Below are 18085 nucleotides of genomic sequence, written 5' to 3' on the forward strand. Positions count from 1 at the left end.
TGGGCTTTGCTCTCAATCTAGCTGATGAATCTGATTTCGATGCCCTCTGCCTTGAATCTATCTTCCAAGATGATATGAATCATGATGTGTAAAATTAGCAAATACGATTACAAATCTAAATCGCACCCTCTAATCAATAAACAAAAGATCCAAAGTTTTTTCCAATAATTGAAACAAGTAAAATTGATAGGATTTTGGATTTTTACCTTTAATAGACGGTACGATTAACAACATAAATCACGACAAATTAAAACCAAAGAAAACCTTCAGATAACTTGTATCTGACAATCTTCAGTGAGAAACAATCGACAAACGCTTCCAAGTAATTAAACTGGAAAAAGTTTGATTTGAAAAGCCAAAGCAATGCTTTGAATAAAATTCTAGAGAGAATTTCAATAATTTGTGTATAAACTGAATCTGAATTCTTATTAATGAAATAAACAAAAGTATTTATAGTTTACAATCAAAAATAAAATATATTGCAAAATATAGCCTAAACATATCCAAGATATCATCTAAAAAGTTTTCTAGTATAATTAAAACTCTCAAAAATAGGAAAATAACATCAAAAATATAAAAATTCCGCACACACACACAACACGCCAAATTGTTTGTAAATTTTCGGAAATATCACGCTCGCTCGAGCGAGAAGCTCTCGGGTCTCAAAATTTCCCAAGCTCGCTCGAGCGGGCACGAAGTGCGCTCGAGCGAGAAGTCCTCTGCCCCAAAAATGTTTATGCAGCTTGCTCGAGCGGAACTGGGATGCGCTCGAGCGAGACCTCTTCTGCCTCACTTTGATTTTCTTCATTCCTTTTGACTCCCAACACTTCAAGGGCGCATGTGCAACTCCCAAATTGACCGTCAAGTGCTCCAACTCCATCTTGGTAATTTAGCATCAGCTTTTGAAGCGCCTTCTTGAATTTGTTAGCTCGGCTCCTCGTTATTGGCCCTCGTGGAAACTTTAAAGGATCTCGAACTCCACTTGCCACTCGATCCACATGCGAGCTATCCATGATCGCATCATCCTCCCCTTCTTGAAAGTGATTTGTCCTCAAATCTCGTTCATCTCCTACATCAAACAAAGATAAGTCAGAAACTTTAAATGTAGTACTCACATTATACTCACCTGAAAAATCTAGTTTGTAGGCATTGTCGTTGATTCTCTCCACGACTTGAAAAGGACCATCCCCTCAAGGTATCAACTTTGAACGCCTCTTCTCCGGGAAACGCTCTTTTCTCAAATGCAACCAAACCCAATCACTGGGTTCAAATACAACCTTTTTCCTTCCCTTGTACGCTTGCTTGGTATACTGCAAATTCTTTTTCTCGATATTCTCACATACTTTTTCATGCAAGCTCCACACAAATTCAGCTTTCTTCTTGCCATCCATATTAACCATTTCACTCATAGGTAACGACATCAAATCCAACGGAGTCAATGGGTTAAAAACATAAACAACTTTAAAAGGTGAATAATTCGTAGTAGAATGCACACTACGATTATAAGAAAATTTTATAAATGGCAAACAATCTTCCCAATTTTTGAAGTTCTTTTTAATGATAGCGCGCAACAATGTCCCTAAAGTTCGATTAACTACCGCAGTTTTTCCATCAGTTTGTGGATGACAACTAGTAGAAAACAACAACTTAGTTCCAATTTTACACCACAATGTTTTCCAAAAATAACTCAAAAACCGACTATCCTTATCAGAAACAATATTTCTAGGCATGCCATGCAGTCACACAATCTCATTAAAGAAAAAATTTGCAACATGCGAAGCATCATCTGATTTATGACAAGCAATAAAATGTGCCATTTTTTAAAACCTATCAACCACAACATAAATAGAGTCCCTCCCCTTCTTAGACATAGGTAATCCAAGAAAAAAATTCATGGAAATATCTACCCATGGTTCATTAGGTACTGGAAGTGGGGTATATAGTCCATGTGGTTGTGATCTAGACTTTGCTTTCTTACAAGTCACACACCGCTCACACATTCTCTCAACATCATGCTTCATATGCCGCAAATAAAAATGTTCATGCAAAATTTGATATGTCTTAGCCACATCAAAATGCCCCATTAAACCATCACTATGAGATTCCCTAACAAGTAATTCCCTGATTGAAGACTTAAGAATGCACAATTTATCTCTTTAAACAAATAGCCATCATGCAAGTAAAATGTTTCCTTTTGACCACGCATACATGACGCATAAATCTCACCAAAATCAACATCATTACATACAACGCTTTCACATGCTCAAAACCCAAAAATTTAGAATCTAAAGTAGTTAAGAGCACGTACCTTCTTGACAATGCATCCGCCACTACATTCTCCTTACCTTGCTTGTACTTGATTACATAAGGAAAAGTTTCTACGAACGCTACCCATTTGGCATGTCTTTTATTCAACTTTTGTTGCCCCTTGATATGCTTCAAGGACTCATGATCCGTATGAATCACGAACTCTTTTGGCCTCAAGTAATGCAGCCATGTCTCGAGTACCCTCACCAACGCATAGAACTCCTTGTCGTAGGTAGGATAATTCAAAGACGCTCCACTCAACTTATCGCTGAAGTACGCCACTGGCTTTCCCCCTTGCATCAAAACGCCTCCAATCCCTACACTTGATGCATCACATTCAATTTCAAACATATTAGTAAAATCAGGTAAAACAAGTAAAGGAGCTTTAATCAACTTTTGCTTAATGATATTAAAAAACTTCTCTTGCTCCTTGCCCCAATGGAATGGAACGTTTTTTTTTATGACCGCAATCATAGGCGCCGCCAAAGTGCTAAAATCCTTCACGAACCTCCTGTAAAAACTCGCAAGTCCATGAAAATTCTGAACTTGACCAATCGATGTAGGTGTCGGCCAATCTCGAATGGAACTTACCTTCTCTTCATCAACCCTCACACCTTGTGCACTCACAACAAAACCAAGAAACACGAGTTTGTTTCTACAAAACACACATTTCTTCAGGTTAGCATATAAATGTTCAGCACACAATGTGATTAAAACAACTCTCAAGTGTTCGACATGATCATCTAAGTTTTTGCTATATACCAATATATCATCAAAATAGACAACCACAAACTTCTCAATATATGCACGCAAAACATGATTCATTAAACGCATGAAAGTACTAGGTGCATTAGTCAAACCAAAAGGCATAACCATCCATTCGTACAACTCATACTTTGTTTTAAATGCAGTTTTCCACTCATCTCCCTCTATCATCCTAATTTGATGATAAACACTTTTAAGATCAATTTTTCTAAACACACAAGAACCATGAAATTCATCTAACATATCATCTAGTCTAGGAATAGGATGCCTATAATTGATGGTAATGTTATTTATAGCTCGACAATCAACACAAATACGCCAAGATCCATCCTTTTTAGGTACTAACAACACAGGTATAGAACATGGTGACATCGACTCACGCACAAAACCTTTATCTAAAATCTCACTTACCTGTCGTTGCAACTCCTTAGTTTCCTCCGGATTTCTCCTATAAGCTGGACGATTCGGCAATGCACTCTCGGGTACCAAGTCGATTTGGTGTTCAATTCCCCTAAAATGTGGTAATCCTTGAGGTAGCTCCTCCGGGAATAAATCATCGAATTCCTGCAATAGAGAAACAACAACGCTCGGAAGATCTCCGGCTATATCACTTGTGTTAAGGAATACCTCCTTGTAAATCATCAAAACAAGTGGAATTTGAAAATTTATAACATCTCTCAACTCACTCTTTTGGGCTATATATATATTTTTTTCAACATTTTTCCGCTCAATTTTTGTTTTCATCTTTTTTTGTATCATTATTTTTTTTCCTAAGGCCATATCACTTTTTTTATCACTCTTTTTTTTGGCCTCATCTCTCTTTTTTCTTTTTCACTTGATCCCCCAACACTTGCTTTGGAGTCATAGGCAACAATACAATATATTCTTTGTTCATTACAAATGAATATCTATTTTTAAAACCATCATGGACCACTCTTCTATCAAACTGCCATGATCTACCCAATAAAATATGACATGCTTGCATAGGGACTACGTCACACAACACCTCATCAACATATTTGCCAATAGAAAATGGCACCACTACTCGCCTATTAACTCTCACCTCCGCACAGTCGTTGAACCATTGCAACCTATATGGTTGAGGATGCTTCAAGAGAGGCAACCCCAATTTTTCCACAAGTTCTCAACTCGCTACATTGGTGCAACTACCCCCATCAATAATAATACTGCATACCTTCCCATTCACAAAACAACGAGTATGAAAAATATTTTCCCTCTGACTCTCCTCTTCCCCTCTAGGTTGTGCATGTAACACTCTCCTACTCACCAATAACTCACCAACAACAACCCCAAACCCATCCTCATCATCAGGATCTACCAACGCAGGAATACCATCACAATTTTCCTTATCACTCTCTGGCTCCACATCACCACAAGCATTAATAATCATCAATTTCTTATTTGGGCATTGACTATAAATATAGCTAATACCTTGACACATAAAACATTTAATATCTCTAGATCGAGTATTAGAAGTTTTAGATGTACCTTTAACCACTTGCTTTGGTGCCTCTGATTTGGTGTCATACTTTGGTTTGGACACCGGCTTGTTGTCCTCCCGTTTTGCAATGTTCGGACGCCAATAAGTCGACGATCCTCCACCTAAAGGAGATCGTCCAGCTCCTCTTCTCTTGAGCTGTTGTTCTACCTTCATGGCCATCTGCACCATTTCATCCAAATCTAAACAGTGATGAAGTTCCACTTGGTCTTGGATTTCTCTATTCAAACCGAACAAAAATCGAACCATTGTGGCTTCATTATCCTCCTCGATGTTGGTTTGGATCATCGTGGTCTCCAACTCCTTGTAGTAATCCTCCACGCTCCTTGGACCCTGCCTCAAAGTCTGTAGACGCCTGTACATTTCAAGATAATATTGGTTAGGAACAAAACTGTGAGGACCCGGATTCGACTCATTCAAACATAAATAAATCATGTAATCAAAAGAAAAGGAAATAATCAATAAAAAATTTGGCGACGCACACTTTACATTCGGCGACGCAAAATCACGTCGCGATAAGAAGAATTTTTTTTTTACAGGGAGTGATGCACGGGCGCGCATAGCGCCCTGTTCGGGCATCCGGGAGAGTGCAGAACGCGCGGGCGAGCCTTCTGGGCTGCGCGGATGCACATGGTTTGCTGCTTCTGCTAAAAAATGACTCCAAAAGTGTAATCTAAAACCCGGAAAGACCCGACATGATCCAACTAACATTTTTCCAACAACGAGGTATTCAAATACATAAAAAGTGTAGAACATGCATCAATTCTAAGTTCCACAATTCAAAATGCAATACAACGGAGTTCGAATACAAAGTTCGACTTCTAAAACCAACTCCTCACTCTATCGTTCCCCAACTCGATATAGTCATGCTTCCTTCAACTCGATCATATCCCTCATGTTGCCAAGAACACATACAAAGACAAGACAACAGCCGGATAACTCCGGTGAGAATAATATTCCCAGTAAAAGCAACAAAACACGCAATGTGTCCATTAATATATCAAACATGATATATTGACAACAAAACAAGTAATTTCACGTAGTAAATCAAATACATGAAATAGCATAGACAACTCAATTCGAATGCAATGAAATGCAATGCATGTCATTGGGGTTTAAGATTATCTAAATCGATTACCCAAGGAATTTCTTTTTCGAATCGTCGGTTGGGATCCCGATGCCAAGATATCACCACAAATCACCGACTCTCCCGATCGAGGTGAAAGCGGTATATCTCACTCCTCTAGACTTTGGAGCAACTATAAGGAGTATGTAGAACTTGGGAGATGTCAACAACCCAAGTACTAGCTTAAAGTCCACAAATCGTCTAAATCAAAAAATACGGAGCATTCAAGCTCTTGGAAAATCTCGAAATCCAAGGCCACTACAATATAGATACAAATAACTCGGATCAATATGGATGCATATGAAAACATGATAATCTCAAATAAGTCAACTCGATGCAATTAATCAATCGAATAAAAATCATGCAAGTATGTGATTTAGGGACTCAATAATCAATCAACTCGAGTATTCGTCCCTTTTTAATTCGATGTCGTCATTTACCTTTTCTTCGATTCGATTGGTGCTCCAAATCTGGAAATCAACACCAAATAATTTTTCAATCATTATTCATTCAACTTGTCATGACAATAAATCTTCGAAATTAAATTCGATACAAACCGTTCTTTGATTTCCAATGAATCGACTTTCAATTCTTGTTCAAGCCTGACTAACTCCAACCAAATCTGAAATGAAGATTAATATAGGCCCAATATCAACTTCTCTATTCAAACAAATCCCAAATCGATCAATTCAAACGAAACGATATTTAAAACTCGAACCGGTGGCATAATGGATATAAATTCGATAATCCGAAAACTACAAACATCAATATATCAATCCCAACAACCCATAACAACAATAATTCATCCATTCAACTCAATCCCAACAAATCTCAAAACTCCTATTTTCGAATTATCCTTAAAAAATTCATAATATATCCAAACTTCGTTCTTTTTCCATTCCGTCTTCAAAACAACGATATGTGATAGGAGTCGTTTTATGTGTTTTTATTGCTTGTTTTGTGTTTGTTTTGCTTTCGTTTCGTTTACATTTTGTACGTTCTTTTCCATTCTTGTTCTTTATATTGTTTTATTATGTTCGTATTCACTCCTCTGGTTTATCTATTTTTATGGCAGGAAATCACCAAGAAATGCCGATACTTGGTGGGAAGGTGATGCACAGTAGAGGCCATGCAGATAGAACAAGAAGAAATGAAAAATTCTGGAAACGAAGAAGGACGCGCGGGCGGCCACTATCTACCGCGCGGGCGCATACACGGTTGAGAAAAACAGTAGCGCAAGGAATTTCGAGGCGCCCGAGCGGCCATATTCTACCGCTCGGGCGCGGTCACGTATTTTTGAGACAGTAGCGCAAGGAATTTCGAGGCGCCCGAGCGGCCAATTTCTACCGCTCGGGCGCGTCGCGCAGTTTTTATTTTTTTTATTATTTCGAGAGTTTATTTCGGAGAGGATTCTGGGGAACTATAAATACAATTATTTCTTTAGTTTTTGAGGGTTAGACGGGACGCATATCAGAAGATTACCGGCGGCTGAACGTTGGAGATTTCTCATCTCCGTTGGGAGTTTTTCCTTTTCTTCTTCTTCTGAATTTTTATGTTGAACATCTTGGAGCTTGAATTTTTGTAATGAATTCTAGTAGCTAAAATATTATTTTGTTGGAATCGAGGGGATCCTAATCCCGAAACACTGTAGTGTGATTGAATCACCAGACGTATTGGGAATTGATTTATGTTTATAATTGATTTTATCATGTTTTTCTTTCTATGTTAATGATTAGCTACCTTTAACATAGATTCGTAAATTATGAATTGCTGTCGAGAGATAGGTTTATAATTAGGACGAATGATATAATCCATGGACTTAAAATATGCATAGAGATATGGTATTTAGTACATGTTGATAGCCATAGACCACCAGGTTGAAAGTTGTAGAATTCATAGAACGCAAAGCAATCAGTCGTGATAAATAATTAGAGAGATTTAATTATTTCACTGATTTGATTAGTTTGGCATCACCTCGAGAGAGAGTGTCAATGTTATAGGAACTTCTGTTAAATTTATAAGAATAAATTAAGTTGCAATCGTCCAGTTCAATTAGGGAAAAGGTGAACCGAAATTCCAACAAAATCATTTTGAATTGTTATTCTTCACTCTGAGATTTGTTGGCTTGGTTGTGAAGTTTAAGTTTATTTATATTGAGTTTTAATTTTAGATGTTAGATAATTCACAAATCATTTTTTTGATACTTTGTGTAGTTAAAAATTGAAAAGACAAATTATTTTCGTTAGTCCCTGAGGACGATACTCGTACTCAGTACATTCTATTATAACTTGAATCGTGCACTTGCGATTTATTCGAGCTTAATTTATAGATATATTTACGTTGATTTTTCGTGGTAGTATTTGCTCGATCAATATGCACTAGCTCAAGAACAACATATCCAAAAATCATTTGATTCCAACAACACCCAAAAATGAAGTATGTCCGATCGAAGAAATACTTACGTTAAAATGAAGCTCTTGTTGCCGGGATTGCGAAACTACCTTCGAAAAAAAAATCCACGGGTCGGATCGTGCGTAAATCCGAAAATAAGGAGCTTGAAGAAGTTGGCTATGGAGGATTTGGGGTCTCGGTTCATTTGGGGAGAGGAGAGAGGGATGAGTGGAATGGGAGAGAAAATTACTCCCACTAGTATAATATATCCAAAACCCACTAACTCCATTTTGCCTTCTATTCCCTCAATTTCCCAAAGCTTTTCAATTTAAACCTTGTCAATTATTAATTCAACCCTCAATTTCTACTTTACAAAATTTCAATTTATAAAATCAATAATATTATTTCGGGGCGTTATAATTCTCCCCCTATAAGAATTGATTTCTTCCTCGAAATCGCATACAATCTGAGCACATCAGATAAAAGATCTGAAAGAATATGTACTCAGTCTAATTGCCATACAGAGATTCGGTGTAGTAACCCGTATCCAGAATTTGCGATTAATGAGTATATTAATCGTGTAACCATGTTTAGATTAAGTAAAACATTATTAAGGAAATTCCAAAAGGGTTAACGGAGTCCAGAAATGGATTCAGGACACTCAAAATAGCCGGGAAGGTCCCGAAGGTCCGGAGGGTTCGGAAGCTCCGAACCAAGTCAGGAGGCTCCGAATTGGATTGGAGGATCCGAACTCAGGATCGGAGGCTCCAAAGTGGATCGGAAGCTCCGTCGGTAAGATCGGACGCTCCGATCGGGACCAGGGCACGTGTCATCGTTAACGTCAGCAAGGTGACGTCATGGCTGACGTAATATTGAGCGATCGGACGCTCCGAAGATAGGATCGGAGGATCCTATCGTGTTCGGACGTTCCGAACCGGGTTTGTAGGCTCCGAACTTCGTCTATAAATAGGGGGCCGAGATTTCATTTTCAAGTGCACCTTTCCCTCTCTTCTCTCTGATTCCTAAGCCTTCTAACTCAGATCTAGGGAGTTCTAGGCATCCTATTGGGAATCCGGAAGTGGCATAGCGATCCAGGCGTCGAGGCGGAGCTGTGGCCTAGTTTTGAGGCAATTGTCATCAGCGGGCTGTCGACGGACGCAGGTATAGCTATGGTCTCCTTAAATTATTTAGGAGTATGCAATAGCTTAATTAAGGCTTTTAGAGCTTAATTATTAATGCATGGTTATTTGCATTGTAGAGCTGATATAGGCTTGAAACCTAGAGTGGGACTGCTAGGAACTGCCTGTAGTAAGGTATGCAAGTACAGACTGCGATAGCCAGTGGGTTTTGCATGCTTATATGTTGCATTTGTGTATCATATTATTATGCAGCATGTGCATATCATATTGTGTCTGTCCATCTTGTGAGATGAGCCATGTAGGGCCGCTCAGCCCTGTCTGGATGGTTGATGTCTAGGGCCCATTGACTGACCGGTCATGGGTGGCTAACATCGGGGGACACGGTCCACATCCTGTAGGAATGAGCAGTGTACGCAGGGTTTGCTCCCCGGGTTGTACCACTCATATCCTAGGCGCCATTACTGAGCAGTTATATAGAGTTGTCCCAGATATGATACCCTATCATTTGCATGCATCATATTTGTATGTTTTACCCAGTGCTTTCGTATTGAGCTTAGAGCTCACGTCCAGTCTTTTCTGTGTACCTAGAAACCCCATTCGATGGGGCAGGTATAGGTACAGGATTGAGCACCCGGAGCTTGGAGTAGCCAGTGACCAGTGAAGACAGCAGGATTAGCTGTAGGTTTTGCCTTTAGGCTATTTATTCGATTTGGTTGTATAAATCGAATTTATTTAACCGGTTGTATTCTGCCGGTCTGTTTTTACTTAAGTATTCCGCAGCAATTTATTTAATGCATGTTTAATTATGCTCTTAACTCTGATTAGGTAGCGGATCCGGGTAGGGTCGCTACATTCGGATATCTCAAACTCATGTTATGTTTTATCCTTCAAGTGACCTTTTTGATTCTTATCTAAGTCACCCTACTGAAACAACTAGAATCGACTTATTCTAGAACTACTTCTCTTTTCGGTACGTAACATTTATCTGTCATCGGTTATCGATTAATCAAGTAGTTCAAAGTCTCATTCAATTCGATCTCATCTCGCCAAAGTACAAAGGAACGAATCTTGTTCTAATATTAAAGTCTGAATCAAGACTTACAACTCTAACACATCTGTCTCACACTGTTCTGATTCTATTCGGATCCATAATCACTTTCTCTGACATCTATGACCATATCAGGTCAAATCACACTCTTTAACTGATGTATTTCAGAAACATCTTCCTCGAACCGAGACAAATTCACATTTCTCATCGAAAATCGCTTCCAAAGAGAGTCTTCTCTAAACTTTTCTAATAGTTGTTTAGATCAGAACATTCAACAAAAGATCATGAATCTTTTCAACTAGTTCCAAACTCTAGCACTACGACACGTATCATACCCTCTAAAAATATGAGTAATCTGCTCGGATTGTCTGTCGGTCTGCAAATGATATCTTTTACTCTGATGAGACGAGTAACACAAACTTCTTGAATATTCAACTTCGACCTAAATTCAGTCATCAGATCATATCTGCCTGTCAGCTGAAAAGGAACAAACAAGAATACATCGAAATCCTTTAACGAGTCAACAATTCAATCTTCAATCGATCAATCTTAATCTAAACCAAATACACAGCTTAGAATTCAGAGGAAACTTATGTCAGTTAGACAGTTCCTAACATCTCAAACTCCTCTACTGAGTCAATCTCAACCAAATCGACATTCCTCCACTGAGTTTAAGCCAAATTCGATCAATAAAACATTTTTCACAATCTCAAAATTCAATATCAAAAAGTTCTTTCTTCGCTATCATTCCATAAGATCACATAATCATCTGTGAATCACAATCTGTTCTCGGAATCAAGGGACAACCCCAATTCAAAATTTCTCATCGTAGTCTTTCAATATCAATCAAATAATTAATCAAACAGACAAAAACTCAAAATCCAAAATCTCTCATTCGATCCTAAATTGAAAATAACATCGGATCAATCTCATCAATTGGAAGAACAATATTCAGGTAGTCAACTGTTTGCACTGGAAATTATTCAGTACCAGTTCCACTCATTCACTTATCTTCTCATTATTCATTCTTTCTGTCCTCAAGTGTTAGCAATTCACGAAATCAAATTTGAATTTTAATAACGAGATTCAAAAATATCCACTAACACTAAAAATTCAATCTTATTCCTGAATTCAAAAATTCTGCTCTTAACCCATCATCAAAATTCTATCACAAATCCCATAAATTTTCGAAACAATCATCACAAAATCCAAAGGTCAAAAGATAAATCCATTATCACTGTTTCATCGAGTGAATCCTATCAATTACTTTTAAAACATTTGAAATGTTCTTAAAAGCACAAATTCAAATCCAAAGGGTTCGCTAAAATAATACAATATCATCACAAATCATCCATTCGATTCCACTACAATTCTGATCCAACATCTCACCCAAAATACCAAAAATTTGTACTATCATCAAACTAAAACTTTATCTGTTTCAGTCGAACAATAAATTCTAATAGTTCCATTTATCGCTATCAGTTACGAGCCTATCAATCACATATATCAAAGATATACATCAATAATCGATGAATTTCAGAGTCAGAATCAAATTAGTATCAAAGAAAATCTCTCATGTCATGATTATCAAATTGCATAAATTCTAGACAAAAATTCTGCTAAGTGAAAACAACTCACTTGCATTTCAAAATCGAGGGTGAATACATGAAATCAGGCTCTAAGAATAAGGGGAAAGAGCCAATCCATCAATATCAAATCAAGGGATCACTCATCAACATGTACGACATAATGCCCATCATCAAGGCAAAACAAAATCATGGTTGCCAACGTAGCCTCAATCACGAGGAATCCGCATGTACTCAGCGATTAGGACTCAGTCCTAAGGCATATTCGAATGTCGCAACAAATAAATCTAGATCATCAAGAATTCATCAAAATTCACCCGAATTAATATCAATGTCCAAAATTAGAATTCAAATGTTAAGAAATATTAATTTCCGAATTCATACTTCGAAGAACAATCGATGCTAAAAGGTAATATTCATCGAATTCAATGTTATGCGAATCAAAGATGCATAACTACAATAAGATTCAAGTATTTTCAGACTAATCGTAGGAATTGCTCAACTGTAACTGAATTCGGTATTATCCCAAAAGCACTAATTCAACCTCTTATTCCAAAGTAAAAGAGTTTCTCCTCAACAAACTCATGAATTCCTAAATTTCCCACAATTTCATTACAATATCTCTTCAAATCAATTCAATACAAAAAAAAATTCGTACAAGTTCTCTTAAGACCCAATAAAAGTATCATTCTCGAAAGAACAATATTAGATACATCAATAAAATCTTGATATCCTCGATTGAGGTCTAATCGAATTCTCAAATATTCAATTAATCCTTATCATCCCAAAAGTATGGCATAAGAGTGTTGCTATTCTTACATCCACAAACAACTTTCAAATATATCTCATACTTAGATCAATTCTCAAAATTCAATCTATTACCAAAATCTAATCATCTTAGATCCAAGTAATCAAATACAATCTATTCATTCATTATCAACCTCATAATGCAACACTCTTAAACATCAACTCAGAAGACACAATTAAAAATGTCCTTACTGAGTAAATCTAAATCTTAATTCACTTCTACCCAATCTCGTGATATCAAACAAAATTCAAGCTTATCATCTCTGATAAGTCGAATAATCTATTCATAATGGGTGTTTTCAAAACATCTAGTTTTGATCTCAGAGTATTGTACAATACGCTCTCAAAGCTTACACCACATTCTTCCCGTCAATAAGTCAAGATTAATAAAATTCTTATCTCGAGAATTCTTACCAATTCATTACAAATGTTGATTAAATCGGATCTTATTCTGAAGTTTACGAATTTCTTAATATCAAAGTCCTATCCCTGTTTTGTCTTGAGGTTCATCTGACTCAAATCGATTCAATCACTGCTAAGAAATAAATATCAATTCTTACCTCGATCAATCTCGGCCACAAAAGCTTTAAGGGGGTTAATTTTGATTCGGCTTTCCCTAATTCGTCTCAAAAAAACCTCCATTAAATCTCATGCAGACATTCAAAATATCTTTCTAATTCATAAAGAAACCCAAATAGATATCATCTGATCATATTCTAGATCATTTCATCATTCCTCAATTCTGATTCTCAATTTCTTAAACCACAAATCTTGTTCAACAAGGAGATATAACCGAAGACCGACAATGATAAACAATTTAGAATATCATATTCAAATCTCATCTGCAATCAAACTCTAGTCAAAACTTCTATGAACATTACTCCCTCTCTTTTCATAAATTCAATTCTCTGGAGCGAGCAATTTTCCCTCATAATTCAAATCTGATTTGCTTTCTTCCTCAATCAAATCGGCTTAACAAGTATTATCTCAGTTAATCGCCAAAGCACATATCTCGAATATCCAAAATTTTCAACTCAGTTTCGATCATCCTTTAATCAACATACTCATGTAATCGCATGAGTGTTCAAATTCTCATCTCGAATTCAGTTCTGATACTCTTCTCAAATAATGCATGCTTTAAAAAAATCAATTCACATAGTCATGTAATATATAATTCGAAATCAGTAAAGCATGCCCGCATGTAATTCATGTAATCAAACAATAAAATCAATCACATGCGTAGGAAATAAATTCAAGCGGACTCGATCTACCCCGCTCACTCACTTCTATTTCTTGCCAAGAATCTTATCTCTCTGATACCACTTATTGTGAGGACCCGGATTCGACTCATTCAAACATAAATAAATCATGTAATCAAAAGAAAAGGAAATAATCAATAAAACATTTGGCGACGCACACTTTACATTCGGAGACGCAAAATCACGTCGTGAAAAGAAGAAATTTTTTTTTTTACAGGGAGAGACGCGCGGGCATGCCCCAAATAGGCGCGGGCGCGCATAGCGCCCTGTCCGGGCATCCGGGAGAGTGCAGAACGCGCGGGCACGCCTTCCGTGCTGCGCGGGCACGCCTTCCGTGCTGCGCGGGCGCGCATTTCATGTTGTTTCTGCTAAAAAATGACTCCAAAAGTTTAATCTAACACCCGGAAAGGCCCGACATGATCCAACTAACATTTTTCCAACAACGAGGTATTCAAATACATAAAAAGTGTAGAACATGCATCAATTCTAAGTTCCACAATTCAAAATGCAATACAACGGAGTTCGAATACAAAGTTCGACTTATAAAACCAACTCCTCACTCTATCGTTCCCCAACTCGATCTAGTCATGCTTCCTTCAACTCGATCATATCCCTCCTGTTGCCAATAACACATACAAAGACAAGACAACAGCTGGATAACTCCGGTGAGAATAATATTCCCAGTAAAAGCAACAAAACACGCAATGTGTCCTTTAATATATCAAACTTGATATATTGACAACAAAACAAGTAATTTCACGTAGTAAATCAAATACATGAAATAGCATAGACAACTCAATTCGAATGAAATGAAATGCAATGCATGTCATTGGGGTTTAAGATTATCTAAATCGATTACCCAAGGAATTTCTTTTTCGAATCGTCGGTTGGGATCTCGAGGCCAAGATATCGCCGCAAATCACCGACTCTCCCGATCGAGATGAAAGCGCTATATCTCACTCCTCTAGACTTTGGAGCAACTATAAGGAGTATGTAGAACTTGGGAGATGTCAACAACCCAAATACTCGCTTAAAGTCCCCAAATCGTCTAAATCAAAAAATACGGAGCATTCAAGCTCTTTGAAAATCTCGAAATCCAAGGCCACTACAATATAGATACAAATAACTCGGCTCAATATGGATGCATATGAAAACATGATAATCTCAAGTAAGTCAACTCGATGCAATTAATCAATAGAATAAAAATCATGCAAGTATGTGATTTAGGGACTCAATAATCAATCAACTCGAGTATTCATCCCTTTTTAATTCGATGTCGTCATTTACCTTTTCTTCGATTCGATTGGTGCTCCAAATCTGGAAATCAACACCAAATAATTTCTCAATAATTATTCATTCAACTAGTCATGACAATAAATCTTTGAAATAAAATTCGATACAAACCGTTCTTCGATTTCCAACTAATCGACTTTCAATTCTTGTTCAAGCCCAACTAACTCCAACCAAATCTGAAATGAAGATTAATATAGGCCCAATATCAACTTCTATATTCAAACAAAACCCAAATCGATCAATTCAAACAAAACGATATTCAAAACTCGAACCGGCGGCATAACAGATATAGATTCGATAATCCGGAAACTACAAACATCAATATATCAATCCCAACAACCCATAACAACAATAATTCATCCAATTCAACTCAATCCCAACAAATCTCAAAACTCCTATTTTCTAATTATCCTTCAAAAATTCATAATAAATTCAAACTTCGTTCTTTTTCCATTTCGTCTTCAAAACAACGATATGCACTAGCTCAAGAACAAAATATCCAAAAATCATTCGATTCCAACAACACCCAAAAATAAAGTATGTCCGATCGAAGAAATACTTACGTTAAAATGAAGCTCTTTTTGTCGGGATTGCGAAACTACCTTCGAAATAAAAATCCACCGGTCGGATTGTGCAAAAATCCGGAAAGAAGGAGCTTGAAGAAGTTGGCTATGGAGGATTTGGGGTCTCGATTCTTTTGGGGAGAGGAGAGAGGGATGAGTGGAATGGGAGAGAAAAGTACTCCCACTAGTATAATATATCAAAAACCCACTAACTCCATTTTGCCTTCTATTCCCTCAATTTCCAAAACCTTTTCAATTTAAACCTTGTCAATTATTAATTCAACCCTCAATTTCTAATTTACAAAATTTCAATTTATAAAATCAATAATATAATTTCGGGGCATTATAAAAATGCTTCTTCATGACATGCTTCATCTCTTCCCACGTCTCGATAGGCGGCTCTCTACATCTCCTTCTAGTGGTCACTAATTGATCCCACCAGATTAATGCATAATCTACAAACTCAACCACTGCCAAACTCACTTTCTTAAGGTCAGAATATTGATGGCAATCGAATAAAAACTCCACATGCTTCTCCCATTCCAGATACGCTTCCGGATCAAATTTCCCATGAAACGCTGAAATTTTCATCTTAATGCTACTAATATTTCTATCCTCCTTACTGTCCTCCGTAAATTTTCCACGTACCGCTTCTCGCCTATGTCTACCCCCATGTATTCTTCTCTCCCCATCCCAATTCTCATTAAAACTTTCCTCATCCTCTTCAAAATCATTCCCCTTCCTATTTTTATTTTTTTTCCACTACCACTACTCTCCTCCAATTTACTCATCCTCTCATGAAGTGGTTCTAACTCCGATCTCATCACCATAGTCAACTTCCCCATCAACGCCTCCATCTGAACCTTGGAAATTCCTTGGTTCACACTTTCACTAACATCTTTATTAGGATTCATGGTACCTGCAAATAAATCTTTAATAATAAATTTCCTCACACAAGTTCTCACAGTTCACTCCAAACGAATCACTCAATCACTCATTTTTTCACTCAAATTTATGGAGAGGCTTTGCTTTGTAGACTAAAATTCAAACCTTCAAGTTTAAAACTTTTAGACGCTTGAAAATTGATCCACAAAGATTACGAAAACAAGCAAAAAATTTTATGGACAAATTGACTTTGACTCGCGCCCAATAATGAACAAAGACAAAGGAATTGGCCACAAGCTACTCTCTTCACTTTATATTTTTTCTCAGATTTTCGGTACCACTATTTTTTTTTTGATCGATTTTTTTTTGAATTTATAACTTGTAGAACAAGACACAAGGCTTGGATAACAAGTTTGAAAGAAACTACATAGAAGTTTGATATGAGATAGACGAAGAACGAAGAACACGAAGAACAAGAAGAACACGAAGAACAGATCTAGATGTAGATAGGATACTTACTTGATTCAAAACCTTGGCTTTGATACTAAATGATATGAATCTTGATGTGTAAGATTAGAAAACATGATTACAAATCTGAATCGCACCCTCTAATCAATAAACAAAAGATCCAAAGTTTTGCCCAATCTTTGAAACAAGTAAAATTGATAGGATTTTGGATTTCCATCTTTAATCGACGGTACGATTAACAACAGAAATCACGACAAATTGAAACCAAAGAAAACCTTCAGATAACTTGTATCTGACAGTCTTCAGTGAGAAACAATCGACAAACGCTTCCAAGTAATTAAACCGAAAAAATTTTGATTTGAAAAGCCAAAGCAAAGCTTTTTTGAATAAAATTCTAGAGATAATTTCAATAATTTGTGTATAAACTGAATCTGAATTCTTATTAATGAAATAACAAAAGTATTTATAGTTTACAATAAAAAATAAAAGATAATGCAAAATATAGCCTAAAGATATAAAATATATCATCTAAAAAGTTTCCTAGTATAATTAAAACTGTCAAAAATAGGAAAATAACATTAAAAATATCAAAATTCCGCACACACACACAACATGCCGAAGTGTGTGTAAATTTTCGAAAAAATCACGCTCGCTCGAGCGAGAAGCTCTCGGGTCTCGAAATTTCCCAAGCTCGCTCGAGCGGCCACGAAGTGCGCTTGAGCGAGAAGTCCTCTACCCGAAAAATTTTTATGCAGCTCACTCGAGCGGAACTGGGATGCGCTCGAGCGAGACCTCTTCTGCCTCACTTTGATTTTCTTCACTCCTTTTGACTCCCAACACTTAAAGGACGCATATGCAACTCCAAAATTGATCCTCAAGTGCTCCAACTCCATCTTGGTAATTTAGCATCATCTTTTGAAGTGCCTTCT

At 37.0% G+C, this 18085-nt stretch overlaps 1 pseudogene; it reads right to left on the minus strand.

The window, feature by feature from the left end:
* Positions 1–734: 734 nt before the first annotated feature.
* Positions 735–18049, minus strand: LOC140871179 (uncharacterized; annotated as a pseudogene).
* Between the last annotated feature and the right edge of the window lie 36 nt (positions 18050–18085).

The sequence above is a fragment of the Henckelia pumila genome, unplaced genomic scaffold (assembly GCF_033568475.1).
Source record: "Henckelia pumila isolate YLH828 unplaced genomic scaffold, ASM3356847v2 CTG_429, whole genome shotgun sequence".
In the NCBI taxonomy this organism is placed as follows: domain Eukaryota; kingdom Viridiplantae; phylum Streptophyta; class Magnoliopsida; order Lamiales; family Gesneriaceae; genus Henckelia; species Henckelia pumila.